The sequence below is a fragment of the Chinchilla lanigera genome, unplaced genomic scaffold (genome assembly GCF_000276665.1).
Source record: "Chinchilla lanigera isolate Chin_1 unplaced genomic scaffold, ChiLan1.0 scaffold00131, whole genome shotgun sequence".
NCBI classification, from domain to species: Eukaryota; Metazoa; Chordata; class Mammalia; order Rodentia; family Chinchillidae; genus Chinchilla; species Chinchilla lanigera.
Window position 1 is genome coordinate 1,466,957 of NW_004955532.1, and position 8,179 is coordinate 1,475,135.

Below are 8,179 nucleotides of genomic sequence, written 5' to 3' on the forward strand. Positions count from 1 at the left end.
ATCCTCCTGCCTCAACTTTCCAAGTGCTGAGATCCGAGCAGATGCCACGATGCTTAGCTCTGCTCAGGTCTTTGAGCAGGTGATCGAAAGGAATGGTAAGAAAAGACTACAGAAGACTCTTCTTCTCATCTTCCTCTGCCCTGGGCAAGTTCCTGGGATCTCTCTGGCCTAGCTTCCCCATATGTGGGATAAGAACAGTGCAGATGTTGAAGGGGCCCTAAGAGACTCTGTGAACCAGAAGACAGACTTGAGATAAAGGAGCCATCACACTCCCTACAAAAGGCAGAGTATGACAAGAGTCCGCATGGTCTCCTGGCATAGAGGCACTGCCCTGGGCTAAGATCCGGGCCAGGGCTGTTGGCTAGAGAGTCTCCTAGGGGTTTAGGAGCTCCTGGCCAGCCTGCCCCCTAGAGGTTGCACAGTGGCTGAAGGCCACTTACCCACATTCCCAACCAGCTGAAAAAGCCCTTCCCCAGCTCTTCTCAGGCATAGAAGCTGTGACTGAAGTATCAGTCTAAAAAAAAAAAAAAAAACAACCACAACAACAAGAAAGGCAGGCATGGTGGGTGCACACCTGCAATCCCAGCACTCGGGAGGCTGAGGCAGGAGGATCGTTGTGAGTTTGAGACCAGCCTGGGCTACAAAGTGAGCTCAAGGCCAGTCAGAACTACATAGCGAGACCCTGTCTCAAAAAGACCAAAAAAACCCCAAAAAGTATCAGTCTGGAGGGTGAGCTTCATGCCTATGTACTGACATACCTTAAAAATCGAGATCAGGCCAGTCACTGGCACATTTTCTGCTTTGCTTACCTTCCCAACTACTGTCTGGAAGCAAAGTAACAGGCCCAGAGAGAGAGCAGAGATGGCCTGGCTCTCACAGCTAGTGTGAGGCAGATTCAGTTCTAAGGGTGACCCAAACACTTCAGGGATTTTTCTATTATAAAATCTTGTTCAAGTCGGGCGTGGTGGAGCACACCTGTAATCCCAGCACTTGGGAAGCTGAGGCAGGAGGATCGTGGCGAGGTCAAGGCCAGCGGGGGCTACAAAGTGAAGCCTGAACTGCATAGCAAGACCGTGTCTCAAAAAGACAAAAATAAATAAAATAAACTTTTGTTCATACCGGGTGAAGTGGCATATGCCTGTTATCCCACCTACTGAAGAGGGAGGATGGCAATTTTTTTAGACAGGGTCTCACTATGTAGTTCAAGCAGTGATCGTCCTGCCTCAGCCTCCAAAATGCTGGGGATTATAGGTGTGCCCCACCACGCCTGGCTAGAAGGCAATTTTGAGGCCATCTGGTAATTCAGTGACTTAGCAAGATCCTGCTCAAAATATAAGTAAACTGTATATATTTGTAGCGCAGCAAGGGATTAAATGAACCCTTACCGTCTGGGTTCCATTTCCCTATCTGCAGGGGTTGGGGTGCTCCCAAGGGAGGGGCCGTGGAGGACAGCCTGGGGTAGAGGCAGCACGGAGACCTGGCTACTGAGGCTTCCCAGGCAGGGCCCTTACCCACCCTACTGAGCTCACCTTTGATGGAGGAGGCCTGCAGCCTCAGCCGAGACGGGGAGAAGTTTGCCCACTGTGGAGGTCTGCGTGCGCAGGCCCGGCTGCTACAGTTCACGGTGGGCGTGGGGGAACTCGACCCTGGCCGTGCCTCCGACCGCCCGTCGCTGCGCTCGGCCCCGCAAAGAGGTCTGCCAGCCACACTGGGCCGAAGAGGGGACAGTGCCCAGAGGGCCCCCAGGAGGTGGCGCCAGAGGACTGGGCAGCCAGCAGTAGCCGGGCTGAGGAGGCGGGCGGTGGGCGTGGTTAAAGACGCAGGGGAAGGCAGGGCGGGGCGAAGCCTGCTGGGGGCGGGGCCAACGCGGAGAGGGCGGGGCGCGCAGGAACCCGGGCGGGGCGGAGCCGTTGGGGTTGTGGGCGGGACAGACCGAGCCCTGCGGGTGTGGGTGGGGTCCCCGCTGCGAAGCGGCCCCTCACTAGCTGCTCCCGCTCTCTCGGAAAGGAAGGCCAGGCAGGGCGAGTGAGCGCCCCGGCTTCCAGTTGCTTGCGCTCCTGAGGCTCCGGACAGCAGACCTCGGGTTTGGATAGGTGTAGTTGAGAACCCGAGGGGACCCACCTGTGGTGCCCGCTGCTCCGCGAGGAACCTGCGCTTATTGAATTCTTTAGGAGTCGCACAGCCTGAGAGCTCCTGAGGGCACCGCCTAGAGGCGCGCGGAAGTGCGGGTCTGACAGTCCTCAAAGCAGGCTAGGCGCATGTACTTGAATGGTCGGCTTCTCCTAGTCCGTCCCCCTGCGGGTGACAAGGCACTAACAGCAGGTGGAGGTAGGGTGGCTGGTGGCTCACTCTTTCTTTGGGTCACCCCTGAGGTGGGGGCACCTGGAGAACACGGGGAACACCTTTATCCAAGACCCTCCACAGCTGCCGGCACACACGGAGAGAGTAGGGAACATCCAGTCGGCAGATGGCCAGGGGTCCTAAGGCCAGGAAGGATGGCCGTTATCATCGGTCCTCATGGTAGTACCGTCTCAGGCTGTAGAGGGCAAATCCCAAATTGGAATCCCGCCAGAATGGTCGGGAGCTGACGCCAGATCAGCTCCCCTCGCATGGAATTGGACCCGGGGTCCAGAGGTCCCGGGGTCCAGAGTCACTCAGCGCTTCCCTTAGTACCTCTGCTGCACGGTCTTGGGCAGGGAGAGAAGCAGAAAGGTTCAGTTTATAACACCGTGAGATGGGGAACGTCTGAGGGGTGGAAACGTTTATCTTTGGGCCCAGGAGAGAGCCCAGCTTTGTCCTGGATGAACTCTTTCTTGCTCAGGGAACACAGTCCTGGCTGGAGCAAGGAGCTGGGCATCAGGCGTGTTTAAGGAGATGTCCCGTGCTTGTCCGAAGGGCGAGTGGTGTAGGAAGGGGAGGGAAGCTCTGTCTTTCTATCTCCAGTCCAGTTTCTATCTTTCTATCTCCAATGATGACAGTGCAGTGAGAGGCTGTAAGGCGGTGACTGTGGTCCACATGGGTCTGGCTCAGGCCTTCAAGTCCTGCCCTGGGTCCCAGGCAGCACATTAGCCCGTTTTTGGAGCTCTGTCTTTCTCAGAGAGGCTCAGAGTCGGGCAAGACTGGGAGAAGGTTGTAATCACCCCACCAGCCTCAAGAAGACCCCTGGAGCAGAGCTTGGAATGGGCTTGGTTGGAATTAGCATTAGCAAAGCTGAGGTGGGCAGTGTGGCTGAATACTTGGCCTTGCTGGTCTCTTGCTGACAGATGGAGTGCGTCATGTGCCTGGCCTTACTAGGAATTCTCAGTCTGCACTGTCAGCTGTTTATCAGAAAGATTGCCTCCCCAGAAAGCTGATGCCTACACCAGGACTCCCAGCTGGAGAAGTTATTAATACATAAACAGCAGAGCGAACCCAGATGTTATACTGAACTGATACCTGCTCCCACCCAGCCTGGAATCTGGGGGAGTCAGGGAGGCTTCTCCTCAGACAACCCTGACGCCTGAACGTGACTTCAGCCCTCACAGTCTGGCTTGAAGATGTTGTGAGGCAGCAGCCACATCCATCACTGGGGGGCAGGTCAGTGTCCAGCACTAAGGGCCCCGTGTTCAGAGTCTAGTTTGAGCAGGATACAGGCAGATGGCCAGACTTTGTGATTATCAGGTTAGTGAAGATAGGGTAAGTTCAACAATCTTCACTCTTGCTATATCATTGGGGCCTAGTGCAATACCGTCCTCATCCTAGAGCTGAAAAATTACCAAATTTAACTGAGTTGGCCAAGCACGGTGGTACACACCTGAAATCTCAGCACTCAGAAGGCTGAGTCAGGAGGATTGGAAGTTCAAAGCCAGTCTGGACTACATAGTGAAACCCTGTCTCAAAAAATCCAAACAAACAACATCTGAAATCATCTATCATGACAGAGACCTGAGGGAACCTTTGCCACAAAGTTCTTATGGACCTTTCTACTTGCCATAGGGCTTTGGCTTCACCATCAGAGATTTATTCCCTGCCTTGTTCTGTCCACCTTTCCTGGAAGGCAGTAACTCTTCTGGTTGCTTCTGGGAACTACCTGGGCATTTATAAAAGGTAGTAATGTAAACAAACCCTACTATAATTTTTTCTGATGAGGACACAGATGGGTTCAGTGGAGAAGAGTGACCATGTCTCATGACCTGAGATCCCTGGAGGTAAAGTTTGATTCTTGATGAATGTCCTTGGGTTTGCAGTAGGATGGCCACAGAGGAGTCAGCAAGTAGAGCCTCTACTAAAAGACTTCCTTGAAGACATGAGGAAGTGAGTCTGATAGAAGGGCCACCCAGCAAATTTTCCCTTCCCCTGACCTGTTCAGAGCCATGTCTGAACCTCTGTTGCCTGAACTCACTATCTGGGCTAGTGTAAAGACACCTGGTCCTATTCTCCCCCAAACACAGAACAGAGGTAAGTGTCACTCCATGGGAATTGGGATTCTAGTGAGGAGGATCACAACACACATTCTGGTAGCATTGTCTGTAGTTTATTAGAAATGATTTGTGTGCCATCGCTCTCCTGCAAAGAGAGCTCGTCAAGGCAAGTCTCACGGTCTTCTCTGAGCCAGGCACTGAGTAGTAGTTGGGTCTGCATAGACTAAAGGAGGCAGAACTTCTGCATGCATGCAAGAGAAAGGCAGAGCTAGACCAGAGGCGCACCTCAGGGAGCACAGAGGGGCGAGGAAAACAGCGTGTTTTGACTTGGATGTTTACAACCTGGAGAAACTAGGGCTTCACCATTTTTCCATGTCATCACAAGCCTTCAAATGCATGTAACTCTAATAGTAGTGGGGCTTAATTACCATTCTCCGGAGAAGAGCATGGGTGGTGGGGTTAGGTTGGTGGTAAATATTTCTGATGATTTTTACTGCCTCTTTTTCATATAATGCAAGTAAAGATTTGCACACTGCAACAGGAAGGAAATTGGGCCAGCCAGATACGGAGCAATTCTGTATCTTCTAGCTATATTCCATTTTCTTGCTCCAGCAAGAGCCATGGCAGCTACAGACTCCAGCATACAAGGGAGGCGGTTCAGCCACTTCAGGTGGCCTCCTGACCAGGGCAAAGATCAGGTCTCTTGTTTTTGGCCTCATGCCAGGCTGAGGCTGGCGTGGGGAGCTTCCTGATTCCTTGTGTCAGTGGAGGAGCCAACATACTTCAGCAAGGAGAGAAAGCCTTTGCTTCTTTAGGTCTCTTTCCTTTCCTCCCTCTTCAGTTTTGCATCTCTTTCCCAGAGGAAGAGTGGACCAGGGAGTCAATTTCCTGAGTTGTTTCTCATTGGCAGGAAAGACAGGCCTTAGCAGCATGGTAGCAAAAAGGGCATGATGGTAAAAAGAAGAGTTCAGGGAGCTCTGCAGATAGGAGCCCACTCCCCCAGCCTCTCTGGAATAGTCCAAAGCCTATGGCACAGTGTCATCCAGAACTGTCCTCAGCTATGCTTCCTTATTTTCATCTACCTTTGCTTTCTTTGTCCCCTATTTTTGCTTGCAGTTTGTCATTCTGCTTCAGCCTCACAGACATCGTCTTTTGGATCCTGAGTCTCCCTGTGGCAGCTGCCACACTGAAGTCATCAGCTCAGAGTGAACTGGACAGTGTGGGGAAGCAGGAAAGACAGTTTGACCCAGCTAACCTCAGGGGGTGACTTCACCAATGTGGAAAGAAGACAGCTTCAACTACTGAAGCCTGGGGAGCCGGAGAACTCCTGTAGGATTGCAAATCTATCCTGTCCCTGGTCAGGCAGCAGCTGAACCCAGAGGAAATGGTACTAGTAACACCACACAGGTGGTTTGCACAAACTGGGAGATTTGTTTTTTCACTCTCATAAAGTTCAGTGAAGTGCAGTGTATTCTCCCGAATGAAGATAGCTCCTAACCCCTCCAGCAGGAGAAATTGAATGCAACCTCAGCACTCTTCCCTGTTATGTGTTAGGACAGGAGCCTGAATAGAGTGATCAGGAGCTATAGACTAATGTCTTTCTGGGGTGCTAGTAAGCCTGGTTGTTGGTGGACCCCCTAAGAAGTGCAGGTGAGGGAAATGCTCAGAGCAGCATAGAGAACCATGCTCCATCAGACCATGAGGTGAGAGACAAGTCAGAGAAGGTCCTTCTATGAAAAGGCCAGTCTAGGTAAAGAGGGAGAAAATAATGTGTGGGACAGGAGAAACATGGGAGACTGAATCAGAGCCCCAGACCACCAGAGTGCCTGGGCTGAATACCAGGGATGGAAGTAGACAGCACAGGTGTGTTCCTGGCGATGTTCCTCAGAAGAAATGGAACTACAAGAGTCCCCCGCCCCCTCTAGTACCAGGAATTGAACTCATGACCTCGTGCTTGCCAGGGAACTACAAGAGTTTGAACGAGAAAGAGCACCACTCACACACATTCCCAGGTCCTCTGGGTCCACCATGCTGTGCTCTTTGTCACCAAGGCAGCAAAGACTCTGGAGGTCTGCTTACAGCCAGGAATCCACTCTGAGGAAGGCAACTCCCCAGGCCCACTGGCTGGGTAAGGCTAATTACTCCCACAGGATCCAGGGCATACTGATTAGAATCTGTGGGAAGCTACAGCTCCTACGGAGTCAAAGAAAACATAAACAATAAACATTCTTTTTCCTTTTCATGTAGTCCAACCCAGACCGACTGGTGGTGGCATTTATGCAGCCTGAACAGCCTGGGCTGGGACAAGTTCAGGCCACTGATCTGCCCATGGTGCTTGTCTTTTCTTCTTCAGGAAGAGAAATATGGCAAACAAACAAACAAACCATACACACACAAATCACAACCCCAAATAGAAGAGTTATCATGTGTGTCGCAGGGACTTGTCCAGTTTTACTTATAACCCCTGCTCCATTCTTACAATCTTACATTTGCCCCTTACTTGAGGGGCTGCTAATATCCTAACTCTGTACACTAGGAAATGGGAGGCGAGGTGATCCTACGGTCCCATCTGGGGAGTAGCAAGGCTGAGAGGTGGACTCTTGTGAAATCTAAACATACACATGGAGTCACCAGACATGAAGCTGAATCAGATAGCTTTCAGGGCAGGAAGAAACTCATCGAGGATCCTCATAACGCAGGGAGAGCAGCTTTCCTCATCCCAGTAGGCCCAATGAGGTGAGGCAGCTTCCCACAAAGGGTGACTCATGAGGTCAGGGGAAAACACCAGGAAGTTGGGACTCTGCATTGCTTTTCTTTCTCTTTCCTGATTCACCCTAGAGTTTGGGAGGAACAGCTCAGATACTCAGGGGAAGGGCATGGGTCTCCTTCCAGAACTGAGAGCAACTGGTCTGACCACTGGGATGGCCATCACCATTCACTGGGATTCCTGGATTATTACAGGTCACATTAGAAATGCTGACATCTAATTAAAAAATAATAATAAAAAAAAATTTAAAAAAGAAATGCTTACATCCCATGTCATATATTCCTCATCACTAGAATTGAGTTTGCAGAATGGGTCCAAACTACTGAAGTCCTCTACATGGCCACAAATGGTTTGGAATACTATTTGGTTCTCCTGGGAAATGTTCTCCCTCAAGAGAGTGCCTGAGGCTTGTGTGAGAGGCAGATGATCCTGAATAGTGTACCCCGGACTGTGAACGCGGACAGGACGCCCACGGCCCCTCCTCTGCACAGAACTTGGGGGCCGCAGCACCAGGCCTCCGAGAAACATCAAGTCTCTTCTCATCCCCAAGGTCACTGCCGCGGGCTTGCGGAGGAGGCCTTCCAGGTTGTTTATCCTTTCCCAGGGTTTTTCTGAGAGTCCGGTTCTGTGGGACTGGCTCAGCTTGGAGCCTGCCCTCTGGATGGTCTTCGACGGCTTCGCAGTCCGGGCCCACCACCCCGGGTTCGCTCTCCTTCCTTCTGCGATCCCGTATTTCTCAACATCCCTTGTCCAGTCAGCTTTTTCACTGGGGATGAGGTCCTTCTCTGAGGCCCGTCCTCACGACGCCCACCCCTGCGACACTCGCGTTGTCAGGCAAGTCCCCCACTGCGGAGTTGTCGTGGTCAGAAATGTCACTAGCAACAGCCAGTGACTTTCCATCCGGGCTCTGAGGGGCGCTGCCGCCAGCTCTGGAGGGCGCATGCGTAGGCTCGCGGCGGCTTGCGGCGACCCGGGGTTGGCGCGTGCACGCGAGTCTGCGCGGGCTGGCGAG

At 52.3% G+C, this 8,179-nt stretch overlaps 1 long non-coding RNA gene across 2 annotated transcripts; it reads left to right on the forward strand.

Annotated features, from left to right (window-relative positions):
- Positions 1–1,893: 1,893 nt before the first annotated feature.
- Positions 1,894–7,424, forward strand: LOC102014944. 2 transcript variants are annotated; one of them, XR_264718.1, is made up of 3 exons: positions 1,894–2,328; positions 3,264–3,576; positions 5,517–7,424. It is a non-coding gene; the product is annotated as an uncharacterized LOC102014944 (long non-coding RNA). The 2 variants fall into 2 exon arrangements; XR_264719.1 differs by lacking the exon at positions 3,264–3,576.
- The last annotated feature ends 755 nt before the right edge of the window (positions 7,425–8,179 follow it).